We start from the raw sequence: 24,419 nt of genomic DNA, 5'->3' as shown, positions 1-24,419 counted from the left end.
GAGTGACATCCTCCCTTGATGGTCCTGTTTTGCTGGACTGTGACAGCACACAGCCATAGCTCAAGTGAAAAAACTGAAGTCCCATCAATGCACCAAGCATATTCTGCACCATTACCATCTGGTCTAGGAGCTTATAGATTGAGGTGACATCGAGCTTCAAAAGATTGATGGAAAGGAGAACTTGGCTGACCCATTTACCAAAGTCCTCGAAATCAAAAAGTTCGACGAACACAAATAGAAGATATGTGTTAGATACTGTATTGATTGGCTTTAGTCCAGGTGAGAGTTGATAGAAAATGTATCCTAAAGTCAATTATTTAGATGATTGTGCTGTTTATAATTATATATGAATTATGAATTAATAAAAATTATTTGATATTTTTCATCACAAGATGAACATCTTTCTTATATGAACTCATGTGTGGTGATGAAGTCCTTAGAACTATATAAAAATCGATTAAAGAAGATTTATCGAGTAGTTCTTAAACATGTTCGTGATCAAATGATATGTCATTAAAAGATGATGATATTTATCAAATATAGGTCATTGTGTGCCATATAGATTGGTTGTCCTCGTAACCAAAGAGTGTGGAGACACTGGTATGGCATACAGGTGAGATATAGAGGTACATCATCACTGAATGAGTGACTTATTTGTTGAGTGCTCTGCTGTCAAGAGCAGCTCACGAAGTATATGAGCATAAATATCCCTCAGATCTGAGATCATCATAGTGACTTACAAATAATTCATTGTGTTTTGGTGCTGACTACCTGTATTTTTAATATAGTGATGGAAGGCTACTGAGTACAGTCAAGTACTTATGAAGTCTATGTGTGGATCAAGATGGGATTGACTCCTTCATATTATAAGAGATAATGCATCACTGTATTTCAATTTAGTAAAATCTGGGTGCGGATAATCCATATGATGGATGTGATATTGAAAAATATGTCCTAAAGCCAATCATCTAAGTTGTAGATGATTGTACTCTATATAAGTATATGAATTATAAAATGATAAATATTATCTAACAGATTCATCATAAAGAATATATTTTCTAAAATAGAACTCATTTGTTATGATGAAGTCCATAGAACTACTTTCAAAATGATAAAGAAGGATTTATCATGTGGTTCTTAAATCCAGCTCGCGACCAAATGATACAATTGTTACAAGGACAATAATTGTATGAAGTATAAGTTGTTGTATACCATATTAGTTAGTTATCCTCTTAACCAAGTCGTGTGGTGACATGGGTATGATATACAGGTGATATGTAGGAGTATATTTTACTGAGCGTGATCACTTTCAAGGGTTGCTCTAATGGGATATGGGTATATGTGTCCCTCGAACCTGAGGCTATCTCAGTGACTTGCAAGCAACTCACTGCACTATAGTGCCGGACTATCCAAATTTCTAATTCGATGATGGAAGGTTTCTGGGTACAGTCAAGTACTTGTGAAGTCTGAGTGTAAGTCAACATGAGATTGACCGCTCCAAGTAAAATTGAAGATGATGCATCACTGTATTTCAATTCAGCAAAATTTTGGTCAAAGTAGTCCTAGTGAGGAGTCACAAGATTTTTGAGATTGAGACATAATGTGGACCACTCTTTCTGGGTTGACAGTTTATCCTTAGTCATCTTTGAGCATCAAGTGTCAAAGAGATGAATTATACAGTAACTATATCCACATGGGTTCTAGAGTGTTGCTAGGCATACATTCGGCCTATCCAAACGTCGGATCCCATTGCTAGATGATTACATCGATTAGTACAAGAATTATTCTTGTGCTACCGATTTAGATTCGAACCTATGGAGTCACACACATAGAAGTATTTGTCTAATCAAATGGCTGATCAACAATTATGAATTATTGAAAGATTTAATTATCAATTTAATTGATGATTAACTTATGCAAAGATTGTAATAAATTATTTACTAATAGTTAATAAATTAAAAAAATAATTAATTGATAATATGATTATTAATTGATTTAATTTGATTGAGTAATAGAGTTTGGATTAGATCTAATTGAATTGGATTCAATTAGATTGGATTTGGATTAATTAGATGCAGCCCTATTGAATAACAAAGCTTATTCCAATTGATCTCAGGGATGCATGAATATAAAATTATTTAATATATATTTTGATTGAATCAAATCTTATTAGATAATAGATTTTGATTTGATCAAATATCATTTGATAATGGACCTGATTGGATCAAGCTCTATTATCAAATAGCTTCCCTGGAACCATCAAGATCTCAATGAAGTGAAATTTGAGTGCAGGGGTAAAATGATAATTTTAAATTTTTTTCAAAATTATTATTTTATAGTAAAAATTATTAATTAATTTAATTAATTAACATGTGTTTATCCTACACTAGGATCTAAATATAATATATAGCATGCATGCATTTAAATTTAAAATTCAAATTTGAACAGTAAACAATTTACTACTATGTGTTCATAACACATTATCTTTATGCGGGTAATCGATCACCGCAATCTGATCACCATCGAAAGGATCTGATCATCACAATGCAGCCACACAGTGTGTCTGGCCTCTGTGGATCGTCCACACAAAGCTCCTAGTCTGATCGGCTCCTCACGAGTGCTAGCTCGTTGTAGAGCCCTTTCGACGGCCGATGCTGATCGAACTCCTTTAATCGATATCTGCCGATTCTTCGGATACTTTGGATTGTCAGCAAATATGCTTGAGAGGTTGATGATGCTCTTCCTTGAATTTGGTGGGCTCATAACACTCGTAGCTCACTTTCTCACTTCCCGAACCCCAGGCTGAAACCCTAGGGTGCTCACAGAAGACCCTGCGCCCACTCTCTTTCTTTCTTTCCTCTCGAAATGTTTTAAACTTTTAAAAAATATGCAAAAACCTTCCTCATGCCCTCTTTTCTTTTTCAGATCAGATTGTGTGCACGCCCCACCTTTCTCCTCTTTTTAAAACAATGCAAGATGTGTCTTATCCGCGTGAGAGGATAAAGATAAGTGGTTGCACATTTGAATTCAAATCGAATTTGAATTCAAATGCAAACCAACTCATCCATATCCACTCTGGGCATGAGAAGAGAAGGGGAGTGGCATTTTGCATGGAGAGTTTATACAAGAAACACTTTCTCGTGTAGAACATGGGGCACACAAAAGGATAAGAGGTGGCGCATGGAATTGGTTGCTCATTCAAATTCAAACTTTCTTTTGAATTTGAATGGCCAACCAACCATCTTTATCCACCCATATGGTGCACAAATATAGAGTGTGGGATGCCTTCTGCATGAGAGAAAATTCATGAGAAGTTGCTTCTCGTGAATTCAAATGGGCGCAGAAGAAGTGAGGTGGCGCAGGGAGAAAAGTCAAGGTGGTTTGAACCTAATTGAGCCAACCTAATCAAAATAGGTTAAGCACAATTAGACTAAGTTAAATCTAACTAAATTAGGCTTAATTAGGCTTAATAAAATCTTAATCAAATCAAAAATTGACTAAGCCCAACCCCTGATCAAATCAGGGACCAAACCACTTCGGTGATTAGGTCAACTCTTAACCTAATCGAGTCAAACCCAATTGAATCCAATTCAATTGGACTTGATCCAAAAATAATTACTCAATCAAATTGAGTTAATTAGCGATCAAATCACTAATTAAACCTCTCATAAATATTAAGTTCAAATCCGATGGGCAATCGGGTATCAAATTCCATCGATATGAAACCTTGATCGAAGAGTCCCAAACCAGTGGGACTCTTGACCCCAGTACCCAAAATGTATGGGACTCGTGATCAGAGAATCCTGATTCTCGATCATAGAGTCCCAGACATGCAGGACTCATAGTCCACGAGCATTAAGACTCTTCATCTACCATCAGATTAGATAGGAACCTCTAATGTGTGTGACCCCGCAGGTTCGAACCTAAGCCGGTAGCACAGGAACCAATTTCTGTACTAATCGAAGTGACCATCTAGCAATGGTACCCAATGTTTGGATAGGTCGAATAGTCATAATCGCAACACTCAGAACCTACGTGAATATGATTACTGTATAATTCATCCCTTTTGACCCCTGTGCTTAGGACGACTCAGGGTTAAACTGTCAACCCTGATCAGATCATCCGAATCGTGCTCAACTCAAACAGTCCTGTGACTCCTCACTAGAACTACCCTGGCCAAGGTTTTGCTAAATTAAAATACGACTGTACACAGCTCCTGAATTGGAGTGGTCAATCTCATCTTGACACACGCACCGACAAGTCAAGTACTTGACTACACCCAGCATCCTTCCGTCACTGAATTAGAAATTCAGGTAGTCCAGTGCCTAAGTGCAGTGAGTTGCTTGCAAGTCACCATGGCGGTCTTAGGTCGGAGGGACAGTTATACCCATATCCCATCGGAGCAAATCTTGATAGCAGAAATAGCTCTAGAGTCTGTCACGTTCAGTGCAGATGTACCCTTACATCTCACCTGTATGCCATACCAGTGTCTCCACATTCCTTGGTTAAAAGGATAACCAACTTATATGGCATACAATGACCTATGCTTGATAAATGTTGTTGCCCTTGGTAACAACGTATCATTTAATCGCGAACAGGTTTAAGGACTAAACGATAAATCCTCCTTTGTCGAGTCTAAATAGTCCTAAGGACTTCACTACAACACAAGAGTTCATTAGAAGATGAAACAATTTGTGATGAAAAATACCAAAATAACTTTTATTTATTTATAATTTATGTACTAATACAACAAAGAGCACAACCATCAACAGGCTGATGATTGATTTTGAGATACTATTCCCAATAATCTTCCACTTGGCCTAAAGCCAATCGGTGCAGTATCTAATACCCATCTTCGACTTGAAGTCGTCGAACTCCTTCACCGCAATGGCTTTAGTGAATAGGTCGGCCAAGTTTTTCTTCCCATTGATCTTCTGAAGGTCGACGTCTCCTCGATCCATGATTTCTCGGATGAGATGGTAGCGACACAGAATATGCTTCGTCCGCTGGTGTGCCTTCGATTCCTTCGCCTGAGCAATGGCTCCAGAGCTGTCACAGTAGAGCAGAACTGGACCAACAAGGGAGGATGCCACTCCAAGCTCGATGATGAATTTTCTCAGCCACACCACTTCTTTGGCAGCATCTGATGCAGTGACATACTCCGCCTCGCAAACTGAATCAGCCACTGTGTGCTGCTTAGAACTTTTCCAGCAGACAGCCCCACCATTAAAGGTAAAAATAAATCCCGACACACTCTTGCTGTCATCGTGATCAGACTAGAAACTAGAGTCTGTAAACCCTATAAGTCTCAAGTCTGATTCATCATAAACAAGCCACTGGTCCTTAGTATTTCTTAAATACTTCAGGATGATTTTAACAACCTTCCAGTGATTCTCCCCTGGATCAGATTGGTATCTACTCACTATCCCTAGTGAGTATGCCACATTTGGTCGTGTAAATGTCATGGCGTATATGATAGATCCCACTGCCAAAGCATATGAAATTCTATCCATACGCTCTCTCTCTTGAGGTGTTGTCGGACAATCCCCCTTCGAGAGAGAAATTCCATGGCCTATCGGTAGATAGCCTTTCTTGGAATTCTCCATGCTGAACCTCTTCAGCATAGTATCAATGTACGTGGACTGGGATAAGCCAAGCAGTCTTTTAGATCTATCCCTATAGATCCTCATCCCTAGGATGTAGGAAGCTTCTCCCAGATCCTTCATGGAGAATTGTGATGACAGCAAAATCTTTATTCCCTGTAATGTAGGGACATCATTTCCGATTAAGAGAATGTCATCCATATACAATATAAGAAATACTACTACTAGACCATTAGCCCACTTATAAATGCAAGGCTCTTCTCCATTCTTAATGAAGCCATACATCTTGATTGTCCTATCAAAATATATGTTCCAACTTCGGGATGCCTGCTTAAGTCCATAAATGGACCTCTATAGCCTACACACCTTAGACTCATCTGTGGATGTGAATCCTTCAGGTTGTATCATATATACCTCTTCGTCCAGCTCTCTATTTAGAAAAGCTGTCTTCACATCCATCTGCCAGATTTCATAGTCTAGATGGACAGCTATCGCAAGCATAATCCGAATGGATTTGAGCATTGCCACAAGAGAAAACGTCTCATCATAATCTATACCATAACGTTGACAATATCTCTTGGCAACCAGACGGGCTTTATAGGTTTCCACCTTTCCATCTGCGCCCCTCTTCCTCTTGAAGACCCACTTACACCCTATGGATTTTACTCCTTCGGGTGGGTCAACCAATATCCACACATCGTTGACCTTCATGGACTCTATTTTGGATTTCATGACCTCTAGCCATTTTTCAGAGTCAGGTCTCTGCATTGCATCCATGTAGGTGATCGGATCCTCATCATTTTCATCAAGTTCGACAGAATCGCCATCCCGGATCAAAAAACCATAGTATCTGTCCAGTTGACGTGGTACTCTACCAGACTGCCTTAAGGGTGTAGGAACAATAGGCTCCGGATCTGATCTAATCAAATCCGATTCAGGTCAGCTACTTGTGTCGGTTTTTCCACCTGCCAAACTTTCTCAAGTTCGACCTTAGAGGCAACAGTCCCTTCACCAAGGAACTCCTTTTCTAAAAAGATTGCCTTAAGACTGACAAACATCTTTTGCTCATCAGCTAGGTAGAAATAATACCCTTTGGTCTCTTTTGGGTACCCTATAAAATTACACTTGTCAGACCTAGGTCCAAGCTTGTCTGTAATTAAATATTTAACATAAGCCGGACACCCCCAAACCCTAAGGTGCGAGAGTACTGGCTTACATCCTATCCATATCTCATATGGTGTTTTGGTTACAGACTTACTTGGAACCCTATTTAGAAGGTAACAAGCCGATTTGAGCGCATATCCCCAGAGGAAGATCGACAAACCAGCAAACCCCATCAAGGATCGAACCATATCCAATAAAGTCTGATTCCTCCTTTCAGACACACCATTATGCTGTGGTATTCCAGGAGGTATCCATTGAGAGAGAATCTTATTCTCCCCAAGATATATCAAAAAATCATTGGAAATATATTCACCTCCTCGATCAGATCAAAAAGTTTTAATACACTTCTTGGTTTATTTTTCTACCTCATTTCGGAATAGTTTGAACATTTCAAACGACTCTGACTTATGCTTCATTAAGTAGACATACCCATACCTCGATAGGTCGTCTGTGAAGGTTATGAAGTAGAAATATCCACCTCTTGCACTTGAGCTCATGGGTCCACATACATCAGAATGTACCAGACCTAAGAGTTCACTGGCTCGCTCACCTTTTTTAGTAAAAGGTGACTGGTCATTTTCCCAAGAAGACAGGACTCACAGGTTGGAAGTGATTCACAATCACCAACTTCAAGAATTCCTTCTTGAGCCAATCTGTTTATCCTGTTCTTATTGATATGACCTAGCCTACAATGCCAAAGATAGACTTCTGACACATTATCTATTCTAGGGCATTTATCGGAGGTTTGAACTACATTAACAGGCTGTGATAGTAAGTATATTCCATTATTTAGTTATCCAACAAACATTGTAACACCATTCAAAATAATATTGCAAATATTTTTTTTATTAAAAATTCATCACCGTACATGGCCAAAAGGTCTACAAAAATAATATTTAATAAAAAGCTTGGACAATAGTGACATTCACTCAGAATTACATTACGAGAATTGATTACAAGGTTCATGATTCCTAAAGCTAGAACTGGAACTTTGCTTCCATCTCCAACGTACAGGAACCTTTCACCGTCATCAATCTCCTACTGACCTGCAGACCCTGCATCGAATTGCAAATATGATAAGGGCTTCCGGTATCCAATACCCAGACAGTATCACAAATTGAAAAGTTGCAAGGTGTTATCATATAATTACCTTGCTTCTTCTTCGGCCTGTTCGGGTCCAGGGAGGCAATGTACAGAGGATAGTTCCTCTTCCCATGCCCCTGCTTCTTGCAAAAGAAGCACTCCGCCTGGCTCTGATCGGGCTTGCGCTTCTTGGTCTGACCCTGTGCAGACGTCCCAGCATGTGACTGCACCTTCTTATTCTTCTTCTTCTTGTTCTTCTTCCCTTTCTTAAAGGGTCGACGATCAGAAGAAGACTCTCCCACAACATTCACCGACTCCTTATGGAGCTGGTGGTCCTTCTCAAAGTTCTGCAGCAACCCCAACAAGCCGTGGTAGTTCACTACAGGCTTTGTCATTCGAAAATGAGTAAGGAAGGGGAGGAAGGACTTGGGCAATGAATTAGGGATCGCATCCTTACCAAGTTGCTCATGCAGGGGAAAGTCCAATTTATTTAGGTGCTCAATCATTTCGATCATGTACACTACATGATCGGTGACTGAGGCCCCATCCCTCATCCGAGCATTGAAAATGGCATAACTAGTTTTGTGCCTTTCAACATCGTCAGGCGTGCCAAATGAGTTATTCAACATTTGAAGCATCTCCTACGGCTGGGCATTCTCAAACCTGTGACTAAACTCATCATTCATTGCCGCCAGCATTATGCATCGAACGGTGGTGCGGTCGTTGAGCCACTTCTGGTAAGTGTCTCGGACCGTCCCTCTCGCGTTCGAGGCTGGCTCCTCGGGTGTCGGATCCATTACTACATAAAGGATCCGCTCATACTCAAGGATGATTTTTAATTTTCGATACCAGCTATCAAAATTAGATCCCATGAGCTTGTCATTATCTAATAATGATCGGAGTGATAGGGTAGTGGCCATAGCTGCATAAAGGAAAACTAGACCTCTATTTGTATATAAATTATTAATACTAAAGACTTGAACTTTAGTCTAAAATTTCTCCCAATATTTTTATAAACTGGTAGCCTCAACCTCCAATTCGAGAAATTACTTTAATTCCTTAGTGGATACTAGAATCCACACAGACTACACACAAGCCCAACTTTGGTTGGTCAACCCATGTGTATCTATGGGTAGGTTCATAACCAGTTGTTTCTCTAAACAACTTCTAGTAATTTATTTTGCCCCAGAACCTAATCAGTAGGCTTTGGCCTCCACTGAAAAGATCTGGTTAGGTCCAACCATTAACATGACTTGATTTGATGAATCAGATCAATAAATGATCAGGCCCGACTTTGACCGGCCAACCTGACCACCATCAGAAAGACTCAAACCAAATTATCATATTATGAATGATAATTCCATTAGTCAATAAGCACCAGGCCTTTGGGCCTCCAATGATTATTAAACTAATGGACTCATTATCACTCACTTAATGGGAGGCTATGACTTAGTTATCACTATAACTTAATCATTTTTAGGACCTAATAATTTTTGAAGATTTTATTAAAGGATAGAAGAGAAGAAATTAACCAGCCAATTTCAATCCTCCCACTGACTTCACCAAGTCAGATTAAAAAAGATTTAATTAAAGCCAGCATTAGGAGCACCTAAATCAGTCACACTGATTTACCTAATGACATGGGTGAGCCCTAATCACCAAGTGATCTAATCAAAACCTAACTCACCAGGTTGGCTAGGTAAGTGAGATCAGTGGTGGGGATATGCCATTAACTCGTCAGAGATCGAATCAATGCGAGTAGCTCCCACTTAAGAACAACTGGTCAAACTGTCGAACTTACCTTAGACACCAACCGGTTCATTAGTTTTAATTTGATCAACTTAGTAAATAGGGTTCCACCACGTAGCCATGAATTAAGTCCATCTTGGTCTAGTTAAAGACATGGACCCATTCAACTACAATTATTGGAGTTGAGTCTAGAGTGTCCTTGACCTAATCTAATTCAACTTTTGATTAGATTTGACCAATTACTCTAATTTAGTCCATTTCTTTAAGCTAACCTTAGGTCTAACCCAATTATGGACCTAATCCATCTAACTCATTGATCTACAAGTTTATGTAATTGTCTTAGGTCTTAATCACAATTCTAGACCAACTTGACAACACTTAATTCTTTTAATTAAGTATTTGGGCTGATGGGTCAAGGTTTGGCATTTCAAAAATAATTTTCAAATTTGAAAGGTTTTATTTTCTGTTTACCAAATATGTTGACTCATTTCACAAATAGATCAGCACATTTCATAAACAGCAATCCTATTGCTAATTACATAACAGAAAATAACTCAATCAAAATAAATCATGAATATTCCTTTAGATCTAATCTAACACATTCATGATAAATTTTACAATTAAACCATTACAATTAATTCCTTTCGCTACTTCATCTGCATGGGATATAATTGCAGCGGCACCCCTACCGTCATAGGAGAACCCCATCGAATGGGAGGAGAGGGCCTTTAAATCCTACTTTTCTCCTATGACCGGATGACCATGGTAACCAATCCAATTAGATTACTTACTACTTGGATCAAGTATATCTAAATATATCAATTTCAAAATTTAAATTTCAAATTTCAAATTTTAAATTTTAAATTTTGAATATCAAATTTCAAACAAATTTCAAATTTCAAATTTCAAATTTTTAAATTTCAAATTTTGAATTTTAAATTTAAAATTTCAATCAAATTTTAAATTTCAAATTTTGAATTTCAAATTTTTAAATTTTGAATTTCAAATTTCAAATTTCAAAATTCAAATTTCAAATTTTGAATTTTAAATTTTTGAATTTTGAATTTCGAACAACTTTCAAAATTCAAATTTTAAATTCTGAATTTTAAATTTTAAATTTAAACTTTTAGATTATAACTTAATCTATGCACGTAAATATAAATATCATATCTTAGAACCTGCTCTGATACCATTTGAAGTGAAATTTGAGTGCAGGGGTAAAATGATAATTTTAAATTTTTTTTAAAATCATTATTTTACAGTAGAAATTATAAATTAATCTAATTAATTAATATATATTTACTCTATACTAGGATCTAAATATGATATACAGCAAGTATTCATTTAAATTTGAAATTCAAATTTGAACAGTAAATAATTTACTGCTATATGTTCAGAACACATTACCTTTGTGCGGATAGTCGATGGTCACAATCTAATTACCATCGGATGGATCTGATCATTGTAATGTAGCCACACAGTGTATCTGACCTCTGCGGATCATCCACATGAAACTTTCGATCTGATCGGCTCCTCACGAGTGCTAGCTCGTTGTAGAGCCCTTTCGACGGTCGATGCTGATCGAACTCCTTCGATCGATGTCTGTCGATTCTTCAGATACTCTAGATTATCAGCAAATATGCTTGAGAGGTTGATGATTCTCTCCCTTGAATTTGGTAGGCTCATGACACTCGTAGCTCACTTTCTCACTTCCCGAACCCCAGGCTGAAACCCTAGGGTGCTCACAGAAGACCCTGCGCCCACTCTCTTTCTTTCTTTCCTCTCAGAATGTTTTGAACTTTTCAAAAATATGCAGAAACCTTCCTCACACCCTCTTTTCTTTTTCAGATCAGATTGTGTGCATGCCCCACATTTCTCCTCTTTTTAAAATAATGCAAGACGTGTCTTATCCGCGTGAGAGGATAAAGATAAGTGGTTGCACATTTGAATTCAAATCGAATTTGAATTCAAATGCAAACCAACTCATCCATATCCACTCTGGGCATGAGAAGAGAAGGGGTGTGGCTTCTTTGTGCATGGAGAGTTTACACGAGAAACACTTTCTCGTGTAGAACATGGGGCGCACAAAAGGATAAGAGGTGGCGCATGGAGTTGGTTGCTCATTCAAATTCAAAATGTCTTTTGAATTTGAATGGCCAACCAGCCATCTTTATCCACCCATATGGTGCATAAATGTGGGGTGTGGGATGCCTTCTGCATGAGAGAAAATTCATGAAAAGTTGCTTCTCGTGAATTCAAATGGGCGCAGAAGAAGTGAGGTGGTGCAGGGAGAAAAGTCAAGGTGGTTTGAACCGAATTGAGCCAACCTAATCAAAATAGATTAAGCACAATTAGACTAAATTAAACCTAACTAAATTAGGCTTAATTAGGCTCAATAAAATCTTAATCAAATTAGGAATTGACTAAGCCCAATCCCTGATCAAATCAGGGACCAAACCACTTCGGCGATTAGGTCAACTCTTAACCTAATCAGGTCAAACTCAACTGAATCCAATTCAATTGGACTTGATCCAAAAATAATTACTCAATCAAATTAAGTTAATTAGTGATCAAATCACTAATTAAACCTCTCATAAATATTGAGTCCAAATTCGATGGGCAATCGGGTAATTCCATCGATATGAACCTTGATCGAAGAGTCCCAAACCAGTGGGACTCTTGACCCCAGTACCCAAAATGTGTGAGACTCGTGATCAGAGAATTTTGATTCTCGATCACAGAGTCTCAGACACGTAGGACTCATAGTCCATGAGCATTAGGACTCTTCATCAGCCATCAGATCAGATAGGAACCTCTAATGTGTGTGACCCCGCAGGTTCGAACCTAAGCCGGTAGCACAGGAACCAATTCCTGTACTAATCGAAGTGACCATCTAGCAATGGTACCCAACATCCAGATAGATTGAATAGTTGTAAAATACTCAGAACCTACGTGAATATGGTTGCTGTATAATTCATTCCTTTTGACCCCTGTATTTAGGATGACTCAGGGTTAAACTGTCAATCCTGATCAGATCATCTGAATCGTGCTCAACTCAGACAGTCCCGTGACTCCTCACTAGGACTACCCTGATCAAGATTTTACTAAATTAAAATACGACTGTATATAGCTCCTAAATTAGAGTGGTCAATCCCATCTTGACACACGCACCGACAAGTCAAGTACTTGACTACACCCAGCATCCTTCCGTCACTGAATTAGAAATTCAGGTAGTCCGATGCCTAAGTGCAGTGAGTTACTTGCAAGTCACCATGATGGTCTCAGGTCAGAGGGACAGTTATACCCATATCCCATCGGAGCAAATCTTGACAGTAGAAATAGCTCTGGAGTCGGTCACGTTCAGTGCAGATGTACCCTTACATCTCACCTGTATGCCATACCAGTGTCTCCACACTCCTTGGTTAAGAGGACAACCAACTTATATGGCACACAATGATCTATGCTTGATAAATATTGTTGTCCTTGGAAACAACGTATCATTTGGTCGGGAACAGATTTAAGGACTAAACGACAAATCCTCCTTTGTCGAGTCTAAATAGTCCTAAGGACTTCACCACAACACAGGAGTTCATTAGAAGATGAAATAATTTATGATAAAAAATATTAAAATAACTTTTATTTATTTATAATTTATGTACTAATACAACAAAGAGCACAACCGTCAATAGGCTGACGATTGGCTTTGGGACACTATTCCCAACACTCAATCCCTGGATCAATGAGATTTTTTATCTAACTAATTGTGATTCAATTGGAGCCTAATAATTAGGCTAGGACTCAATTAGTTTGTTTATTATAACTCATTCTTAAGTTAGTTAAGATTGAGTCCAAGAATTAGTTAGAATTTTATCAAGATCTTGAATCCTATTTGGAATAGGACTAAACCCAAACCAAGTCACCCTATGTGATAATTAAATCCTCCACACCACATCTCTTCACATTGCGAAGAAACCCCATGCCCCATCATGAAGCACCACCCCCTCTCCTCTCTTCCTTCCATGAGAAAGGAGGCACCCCATCTCCCTTCTCCATGTCGCCTAAAAACAAGGAGGGGGCGTCTAAGAGTTGTACGCCCCAACATTCCACACGCCAACACCTTGTTTCTCCTCTTCTTCTTGGTATGTTTTCTTAATCTTTTTTTATTAATTTTTGGATATCAAAAAGAGGCTTCTCTGTTGGTTATACAATAGAAAATTAGAGAAAAAAAGTTCTTTCCAAGGAGAGAAACATCAAAGAAGAATAAGGGTTTTCTTTCTTACGTGTAGCGTTAAAAAAGAAGTTCTTCATTCAGATTTTTTTTAAAAAAATAAAAATTAGATTAGATCTAATTTTTAACATATAGATTTAGAAAAAAAATATTAAAAAAAATTTAGTTTGGTTTCAAGACTTCTTGAAGTTTTAGATCATGAAAGAAGATGGGTCTTCTTTCTTGCGTGTCTTGAAGAAGAAGGAGTTCTGCTTCTAGATTTTTTTTCTATTTTTTTTAAAAATAAAATTAGATTAGATCTAATTTTTAACATGAGAATTTCAAAAAAAAATATTAAAAATATTTGATTGGGTGTTTGGGGCTTTCTTGAGTTCTTGATCAAGAAGATAAAGGGAGAAGAAGAGAGAAGAATAGTTCTTCTCTTGGATTCTTCATTTGGATTTTTCTGAATCTCAAGATTTTATATGATTTTTAATATGAAAAATCAGATTAGATCTAATTTTTATCATAGAAAATTAGAGAAGAAAAGTTCTTCTCAAGGGCGTGAAAGAAAGAGAAAAATATTCTCTCTTATACATAGAAAATTGAAAAGAAAGGGTTCTTCTCTTGATCTCTATTATAGAGATCAGATGCATGGATCTAGGAAGAAAAAGAGAGAGTTTCTTTAATCTTCAATTCCATTATATTTCTCTCAAATCAGTCAATGGATGGTGTCTTCGTGAGCTAGCACTCTCGGAGAGATCGATTAGCACGAGGACTTCATGTGGATACCCATAGAGGTCGGACGCATGTGCGACTGCCAAGCATCTTAAAGAATCATCCACCATGGATTTTAAATGTGGTGATCTGCTATCCGCACTCAGTATATGCTGATTTTAGATTTCAGATGTACATACATGCATATTAGTTCATGTCATAGTTCCTATATACTGATTTAGATTTGATCTAAGCATGCATTATAGATTAATTATTTAATCTACATATACTTTGCTATAAAATTTTAAAAATGCATGCACATCACCCACCACAGTTTTCTTCAATTGGTATCAAAGCATAGGTTCGTTATGACATGAACATATGCATGTAGAGTTAAAATCCAGATTTAGCAATATATGAGATATGTTATGATCTGATTTTAGATACGATCTAATACAAAATCAGATCTAATATAATTTAGATTTGATCTAAATTTTTACATATATGATATATGAATAAGATTAGATATTATGAGTAGCAAAGTACTCAGATTGGATAATCACCAGGCCATCTGGTCATAGAAGCAAGTAGGATTATAGGACCCTCTCTTCTCATTCAATGGGATACTCTTCATGATGTGTAGGGGTGCCATTGTGAGATTCCATAAAGAAGAAAGCGAAAAGAAAAAACTTACTTTCTTAGAAAATCTTAGATCTTGAAATCTTAGGTGTTGTTGTATGTGATACCAGTTGCGAAGAAACTAGTTACATCTAATCTTGATAAATCAAAATTGCTTTGATTAAAAATTATGAAAATTTAGATTTGATCTAAAGGATTTTGTGATTTAATGTAAAAGGTTTACATAAGAAATTATTTCATAACCTTAACCCATGTTGATGCTATACTTAATTGAGAATTAAGAAATATATTTTAGATCTAGAATTGTGATTAAAGATCTAATGACATTGTATAAAAGATGGGACATGGGATAGCTCAAATCAGATCCTTCAATTGGATTAGTCCTAAGGTTAAAATCAAAAACTTAATGGACTAAAAAGAGTAGTTGATCTAATCTAATCAATAGTTGATTTAGATTAGATCAAGGATACTCTAAATCAAAAATAATAGTTGTAGTTGATCGAGTTCATATCTTTGATCAAACCAAATAGACCTTGATTCAGGCTCAAAGGTTGAGCCCGAGTCATTAAGCTGATTAGATTGCTAGGTGACTTGAGTTGACCCATGTTGTTAAGGTTAATCAGTATGACTGATTTAGGTGCCCTAAACTGACTTGTCTCTAATCCTTCTCATGACTTGGTAAAGTTAGTAGGAGGATTTGTGACATGCCGGTTGGACCCACTAGTTACTAATCTTTCTCATGACTTGGTGAAGTCAGTGGAAGGATTATGACTTGTAGGTCGACTGATGTCCTCTAAGATATATTAACCAAATCTTTTAAATTATTAAGTCCATAAAATGAGCTAGTTATGGGGATAACTAGATCATAGCCTCCCATTAAGGTACGTGATATTGAGTCCAATATCCCAAATAGGCATTAGAGGCGCCACACGTCTGGTGTCTATTACATATTGAAATTATCATTTATTATATGACCATCTTATTGTACCTTCAAATCAATGCTCAGATTGATCGAGCCACACTCGGACCTGGATATCTATTTTGTTGGATGTACTTAATGTTGTCATGTTAATGGTTGGATCTAACCAGAATTTTTAGTGGAGATGCCACACGCCTACTGAAGGGATGCCTGGGGCAAAATCTGATTACTAAAAATTATTTGGAGAAATAATTGGTTGTGAACCTACCCATAGATGCATTAGGGTTGGTCGAGCCACACTCGGACCTGAATGCAGTCTGTATGAATTCTAGTACCTACTAAAGAATTAAAATAATTCCTCAGATTAGAGGTAGAGGCTATCAATTCATATAAAATAGTGAAAAAACTTTTAGACTAAAGTCCAAATTTTTAGACTTAAAATAATTCATATACTAAAGGTCAATTATTCTCTTTTCAAAAATGGCTAGAAAATTATCGTTCTGTTCATTGTTACACAGTGACAACGTTATCAAACCTAACTTCGATAGCCAGTATCGAAAGTTGAATATAATTTTTTTTTTAGCAAATTAATCAAGAAGTCTCAGGCTAATCCAAATAGGTTTAAAAGAGAAATCAGCAAATAGTTACTGGTCAAGATGTTATGTGATAACTCCTTGAAGTTTCTCGATTAGTAATACTACTATCTGGATATAGGATACCGATAGTGCAAATCATATTTGCAAATAGTTGCAAAAATACTTTAGGATAGTAGAAGGTTTGAAAAAAATGGTAAGAGACTCCTAAATGTAAGATATAGAAGTCTGTTCTAGTCTTAACATTAGGAATCATCGAACTTATTTTCAATCCTGAAGATGTTATTTTTAGTGAGTGCCATTATTATCCAATCTTATTGATAGTGTCAATAAGTATGATTATTATTATATCATTGTGAATGATACTACAATAATGAGTAGATAATTGAAAATGACATAAACTCATTACCATAGCCTGTTAGTGTAAAGTACACATCTAACTAGCATCCTAGATTAAACAATATCATCGAAGTCTACTTTTGGTATAGTTGACTTATTCATCTTTTATTGGAAAGGATGAATAAGCCAACAATATTCTATGTTATGGTACATATTGATGTATTTACACTCATGAATATTAATACTAGAAAAGGGCTTACTACTTCATTAAAATCTCTGATGATCTATCTTTGTATGGGTGTGTCTTGCCTATGAAGTATAAATCCAAATCAATTGAAATATTCAAATGATTCTATAATGAGGTAGAAAAATGAACTGCAAAGAGTATTAGAATTCATCGATTTGACTGATGAAGTGAATATCTTTACAGTAAATTTTGACATGTCTTCGAAAAAAATTAGATTCTCTCTTAATGGACCTCTCCTGAGACATCATTATTTAAAAAGATATCCGAAAAGGAGAATTAAATCTTGTTAGATAGGGTTCGATCCACTGTAGAGTTTGCTGGTCTGACTGAGGTCATGTTTTAGAGACTACTTGATATGTACTCGAGAACATTCCGAGTAAATCGATCACGAAACTTTATATGAGATATGGACTTGGATAATTCGATACTCTCTTACCTTAGGGTTTGCAGTGTTGAATTTGTGTGAAATATTCACTAATCGATTAGCTTGGATCTTGATCTGATAAATTTTATTTAAGGATATTTCTTCTACCTCCTAATAGACATGAGATGTCCATGAATCTTCAGGTATTATTTTTGAAAAGAAAGTTTTTTGGTGAAGGAACTGATTCCTTTAAGAGCAAGCTTAATAAAGCTTGATAAGTAAGAGAACCAACTCTGACACAAACCAACAGAACCGAAATTGATCAAATCAAATCTGAAATCTGATATAAAGGCATCCTTGAATAGATACAGTAGAGTACCATATCAGTTGAATAGATTCTTCAGTTTCTAGATTCAAGATAAAGATTTGATCTTCCATACAGATGCAATACAAGGATCTAACATTGAGAAGTGGCTTGGAACCATTAAATCTGAAATAAAATCCATAAAGATCAACAATGTTTGGATATTCGTTAGTTCACCTGAAAGGGTAAGACCTATAAGGTGTGAGTGGATTTTAGATGGATAAGAGACGCAGATGGAAAGGTGGAGACCTATTAATTCTATCTAATTGCCAAATAATTTCATCAAAGTTATAGTGTTGACTATGACGAGATGATTTTTTTATGGCAATCCTTAAGTCCATTCAGATTGAAGTAAGCTTCTTAGAGTTAGAATATATATTTTGAATATATGGCTTCATTAAGAATGAAGCAGAGTCCTATATATACAAATGGGCTAATAGTTCTGTAAAATCATTCTTTGTACTGTTTGGATGAAATTCTCTTAATCGAAAATGACATCCCTACATTACAGAGAATAAAAGCTTGGTTGTCATCTCTATTCTCTATAAAGATTTGGAAGGTTATGAGAACCATCCTTAAATATTTATGAAAGGACCAATGACTCATTTATGGAGAATCTGATTTAAAACCTGTAGAATATCAATTCTAGTTTTTAGTCGGATGAAAATGATAAAGTTGTGTCAGATTGTGTTTTTATCCTAAAAAGATGAGCAACATGCTGGAAAGGTTCTATGCAATAGTTAGTAGCTAATTTTATTTGCGATATGGAGTTCTTTGCAGTATTTGATGCTGGTAAAAAAGTTATTTGGTTATGAAAATTCATCAATGAGCATGGAGTGATACCCTCCATTGATAGTCCAGTCTTTCTATATTAACAGCAGTACTGGATCCATAGCTCAAGCTGAAGAATTGATATTCAATCTATGAACCAAAACACTTTCTGTATTACAATTAACTTGTTCGATAAGATCGAAATAAAATTGACCTTAGAAAGATCGATTGAAAGAACTTGATCGATCCATTGACTAGAGTAATCGGATTTAATAAATTCGATGATCTAAAATAGAAGATGGGTATTTGATACTGATCTGATTGGCTTTAGTCCAAATGAGAGTTGTTGGAAAATGTGTCCTAAAACCAATCATCTAGGTTGTAGATGATTGTGCTCCATATAAGTATATGAATTATAGAATAATAAATGTTATCTAGCAGATTCATCATAAGGAATAAATCTTCTAAAATAGAACTCATATGTTATGATGAAGTCCTTAGAACTACTTTCAAAATGATAAAAGAGGATTTATCATGTGGTTCTTAAATCCTGCTTGCGACCAAATGATACAATTGTTATAAGTACAATAATTGTATCAAGTGTAGGTTGTTGTATATCATATTAGTTGGTTGTCCTCTTAACCAAGACGTGTGGTGATATGGGTATGGCATACGGATGATATGTAGGAGTACATTTCACTGAGCGTAACCACTTTTGGAGCACTCTACTGTCAAGGATTACTCTGATGGGATATGGATATATGTGTCCCTCAGATTTGAGACTGTCTCGGTGACTTGCAAGCAACTCACTGTGCTTTGATATCGGACTATCCAAATTTATAATTCGATGATGGAAAATTTTTGGGTACAGTCAAGTATTTGTGAAGTCTGAGTACGAGTCAAGATGGGATTGATCGCTCCAAGTAAAATTGAAGATGATGCATCATTGTATTTTAATTCAGCAAAACTTTGGCCAAAATAGTTCTAATGAGGAGTCACAGAATTTTTGAGGTTGAGATACAATGTGGACCACTTTTTCTGGGTTGATAGTTTATCCTTAATTGTCTTTGAGCATCAAGTGTTAAAGAGATGAATTATACAGTAACTATATCCACATGGGTTCTAGAGTATTGCTAGGCATACATTCGCCTATCCGAATGTCGGATCTTATTGCTAGATGGTTACATCGATTAGTACAAGAATTATTCTTGTGCTACTGACTTAGGTTCAAACCTATGGGGTCACACACATAGAAGTACTTATCTGATCAAATGACTGATCAACAATTATGAATTATTGGAAGGTTTAATTATCAATTTGATTAATGATTAATCTTATGCAAAGGTTGCAATAAATTATTTACTAATGGTTAGTAAATTATAAAAATAATTAATTGATAATATAATTATTAATTAACTCAATTTGATTGTGCAATAGAGTTTGGATTAGATCTAATTGAATTGGATTCAATTAGATTGGATTTGGATTAATTGGATGCAGCCCTATTGAATAACAGGGCTTATTCCAATTGATCTCAGAGATGCATGAATATAAAATTATTTTATATATATTTTGATTGAATCAAATCCTATTAGATAATAGACTTTGATTTGATCAAATATCATTTGATAATAGGCCTGATTGGATCAAGCCTTGTTATCAAATAGCTTCCCTAGAACCATCAAGATCTCAATCCCTGTATCAATAGGATTTTTTATCTAACTAATTATGATTCAATTGAAGCCTAATAATTGAGTTAGGACCTAATTAGTTAGTTTGTTATAACTAATTCCTAAGTTAGTTAGGATTGTATCCAAGAATTAGTTAGAATTGGATCAAGATCTTGAATCCTATTTGGAATAGGACTAAACCCAAACCAAGTCACCCCATGTGATAATTAAATCCTCCATGCCACATCTCTTCACGTTGCGAAGAAACCCCACATCCCATCATGAAGCACCACCCCCTCTCCTCTCTTCCTTTCATGAAAAAGGAGGCACCCCATCTCCCTTCTCCATGTCGCCTAAAAACAATAAGGGGGCATCCAAGAGTTGTATGCCCCAACATTCCACACGCCAATGCCTTATTTCTCCTCTTCTTCTTGGTATGTTTTCTTAATCTTTTCTTGCTGATTTTTGGGCATCAAAAAAAAGCTTCTCTGCTGGTTATATAGTAGAAAAATAGGAGAGAAAAGTTTTTCCCAAGGAGAGAAAGATCAAGGAAGAAGAAGGGTCTTCTTTCTTGCATGCATTCTTGAAGAAGAAGGAGTTCTTCTTCTAGATTTTTTTTTAATTTTTTTTTAGATAAAAATTAGATTAGATCTAATTTTTAATATGTGTATTTAGAGGAAAAATACTAAAAAAAATCTGGTTTGGTTTTGAGGCATCTTGAAGTTTTAGATCAAGAAAGAAGATGGGTCTTCTTTCTTGCGTGCAGCCTTGAAGAAGAAGAAATTTTTTTTCTAATTTTTTTTTATTTTTTTTAAAAATAAAATCAGATTAGATCTAATTTTTAATATAAAAATTTAGAGAAAAAATATCAAAAAAATCTGGTTGGGTGTTTAGGGCTTTCTTGAATTCTTGATCAAGAAGAAAAAGAAGAGAGAAGAACGGTTCTTCTCTTGGATTCTTCTTTTGGATTTTTTTGGTTCTCAAAATTTTATATAATTTTTATTATAAAAAATTAGATTAAATCTGATTTTTATCATAAAAAATTAGAGAAGAATAGTTCTTCTCAAGGATGTGAAAGAAAGAGAAAAAGATTCTCTCTTATACATGAGAAATTGAGAAGAAAGGGTTCTTCTCTTGATCTCTATTGTAGAGATCAGATGCATGGATTTAAGAAGAAAAGGAGAGGATCTCCTTAATCTTCAATTCCATTATGTTCCTCTCAAATCAGCCAATGGATGGTATCTTCGTGAGCTAGCACTCTCAGAAAGATCAATCAGCACGAGAATTTCGTGTGGATATCTGTAGAGGCTGGATGCGTGTGCGGCTGCTAAGCGTCATGAAGAATCATTCATCATGGATTTTGATTATGGTGATCTGCTATCCACACTCAGTATATGCTGATTTTAGATTTCAGATGTACATACATGCATATTAGTTCATGTTATAGATCTTATATGGTAATTTAGATTTGTCTAAGCATGCATTATAGATTCAATTGTTTAATCTACATATGCTCTGCTGTAAAATTTTAAAAATATATGCACATCACCCACCATGCTTTCCTTTATGTGAAAGGTTGGAATACATTATGTATGACTATTTTAGGGTTGACAGTTACCCTAAATCGTCCTTGAGCATTCAGGGTTAAAGGGATGAATTATGGAGTAACCATATACATTGGTTCTTGAATATTGCCTTGCATATATTCAACCTATCCGGATGTCAGAAACTATTGCTAGATGGTAACTTCGATTAGTACAGAAAATGATTTCTGTGCTACCGATTTAGTGTTCAAACTTATGGAGTTACGCACAAAGTCAGATAATGTAGGAAAGAATAGATCTAGGTTTATAAGTTCAATTTGGAAGTACATGATTTGATTGAATGAATAGATTAGCTTAATCGAGAATTAAGTTAAGGGTCATATGAGATTAAACAAGTTGACTATGTCTAGCTTGCACTAGATATAAGGTTTAGATTTAATTCTGGAGATGATGTTAATCTAATTAATGATCCAAGGAATTTGTGAGAGAGTCAAATTTGTACCTTAATTAATTTTAGATTAGATCTGATTTAATTAAGAATTAATTGGGTAAAAAATTTAAGTTAGACTTAGATTAAAATTCTAATTAGATTGAGATTGACAGGCTCTTCGAATCTAATTCGAATTAGATCCAAAATAAATCAAATATGAGTCCATTTGGTTCTGAACCAAAGAGTCCCATGTACCTGAGACTTTCTCTCATAAGGTGGCCAACCAAAGGAGGGAGGGGGCTGATTTTTTTTGCCCCACATTTTGTGCATGGTGAAAGGGTTTACGCGTGAGAGAAGTCCTTTCTTTCTTATATCTCCTTTCTTAAGTGGGTTTTCTTATTGGATAAGGAGTCCTAACTCCCTAAGACTTTGGATCAGATTTGGATGCCTCACCTATTTAAGAAGGGACCTAACCAATCGATAAAAGGAAGAGAAGAAAAGAATTTGTGTGACAAAAACTTTCAAGTAATCGTGAGATAGGTTGGGTGGTGCGACTAAAAATTGGAGGGGCTTTCTTCTTGGCGTGAGTTTATCCCAGGCACTAATTTTTGACGTGAAAAATCTCATCCAAGGTGCTCCCCATTTGTGAGATCAGATCTCATCCCTTTCCAGCATCCCTCTTGAAGGATTGGTGCAAAAGAAATCATCCCTCTTCCCTATAGAGCCTGGCGTGCGCGCGAAGTAGAAGACCTATGCTTTCAGGCCTTGCAAGGCATCGTATTCGAGTTTTCCTAGGGATTTTGATCCTTATTCCACTGCGATCAAGATAATCTATAATTGTTATGTATGCTTTAGAATAGAAAAAAATTTTAAAACACACCCTAGTGATCTGATCAGATCAGATACTTTTCTTTCACTAAAAGCAAGATTCGAACCGATTTTGAATCTGATTCAAAGAGATAGGATTTTTACACGTACTAGCATACTTATAGGAAATCTTGATTGGATCCAAAATTTCAATCAATCTTGTCAAAAGGATCTTGGGCTAATTTTTTTTTGTGTGTGACCTATTGGGTTTTACATCTAGCCAACAGTAGATCTGGATGCAAGTTGACATAATTTGATTAGACTTCTTCTAATCGATTAAGGGCCAAAATGAGCTAACTCGAGTTCAATAATTAGAACCCTTTCTAATTAGTGATCAAATTAAATTCTTTAATTTAATCAAATCTATAAGTCAAGATTGAGTATAGCATGTATCATAACTATCTAAAAGATGTAAAATTTGATGAAAATACTAAATATATCCTTTAGTGGCAAGTTACCATACAATTTAATCTTTCGATCATCCCTACATCTTGAATATATTTATAAATATAAAATTATGTCAAATTCAAATACATATTTATATCGATTATCTATCAATCAGTGATGACTCCAATGATGAAGTATTAAAAATTTTTTCTAATCTCTATTCTGCTTCTGACCAAAAGATTTTTTTAAAGTTATCTAGAGATGAGAATTCACAAGATATCTGTTGAAAAGTATGTCCTAAAATCAATTATCTAATGATTGAGTTCATCCTTGTATATAAATTATTGATTATTGAATAAAAAATATTCTGATATTTTTTCATCACAAAGTAACATCTTTCTTGAACTCTTGTATTGTGATGAAGTCCTTAGAACTATGCTAGTGTATGATAAATAGAGGATTTATCATATAATTCTTAAACATGTTCGCGATCAAATGATACGTCATTACAGGATGATGACGTTTATCAAGTGGAGGTCATTGTGTGCCATATGGGTTGGTTATCCTGTTAACTAAAGAATGTAGTGATACTGATATGGCATATAGGTGAGATGTAGGAGTACATCGTCACTGAACAAGTGACTCACCTGCTGAGTATTCTGCTGTTAAGAACTACTCATAAAATATATAGATATAAATATCTTTCAGATCTGAGATCACCATAGTGACTTGCAAGCAACTCACTGTGCTTTGATATCGGAC

This window comes from Elaeis guineensis, chromosome 6 (assembly GCF_000442705.2).
Source record: "Elaeis guineensis isolate ETL-2024a chromosome 6, EG11, whole genome shotgun sequence".
Lineage (NCBI taxonomy): Eukaryota > Viridiplantae > Streptophyta > Magnoliopsida > Arecales > Arecaceae > Elaeis > Elaeis guineensis.
This window is presented reverse-complemented; position numbering follows the sequence as displayed.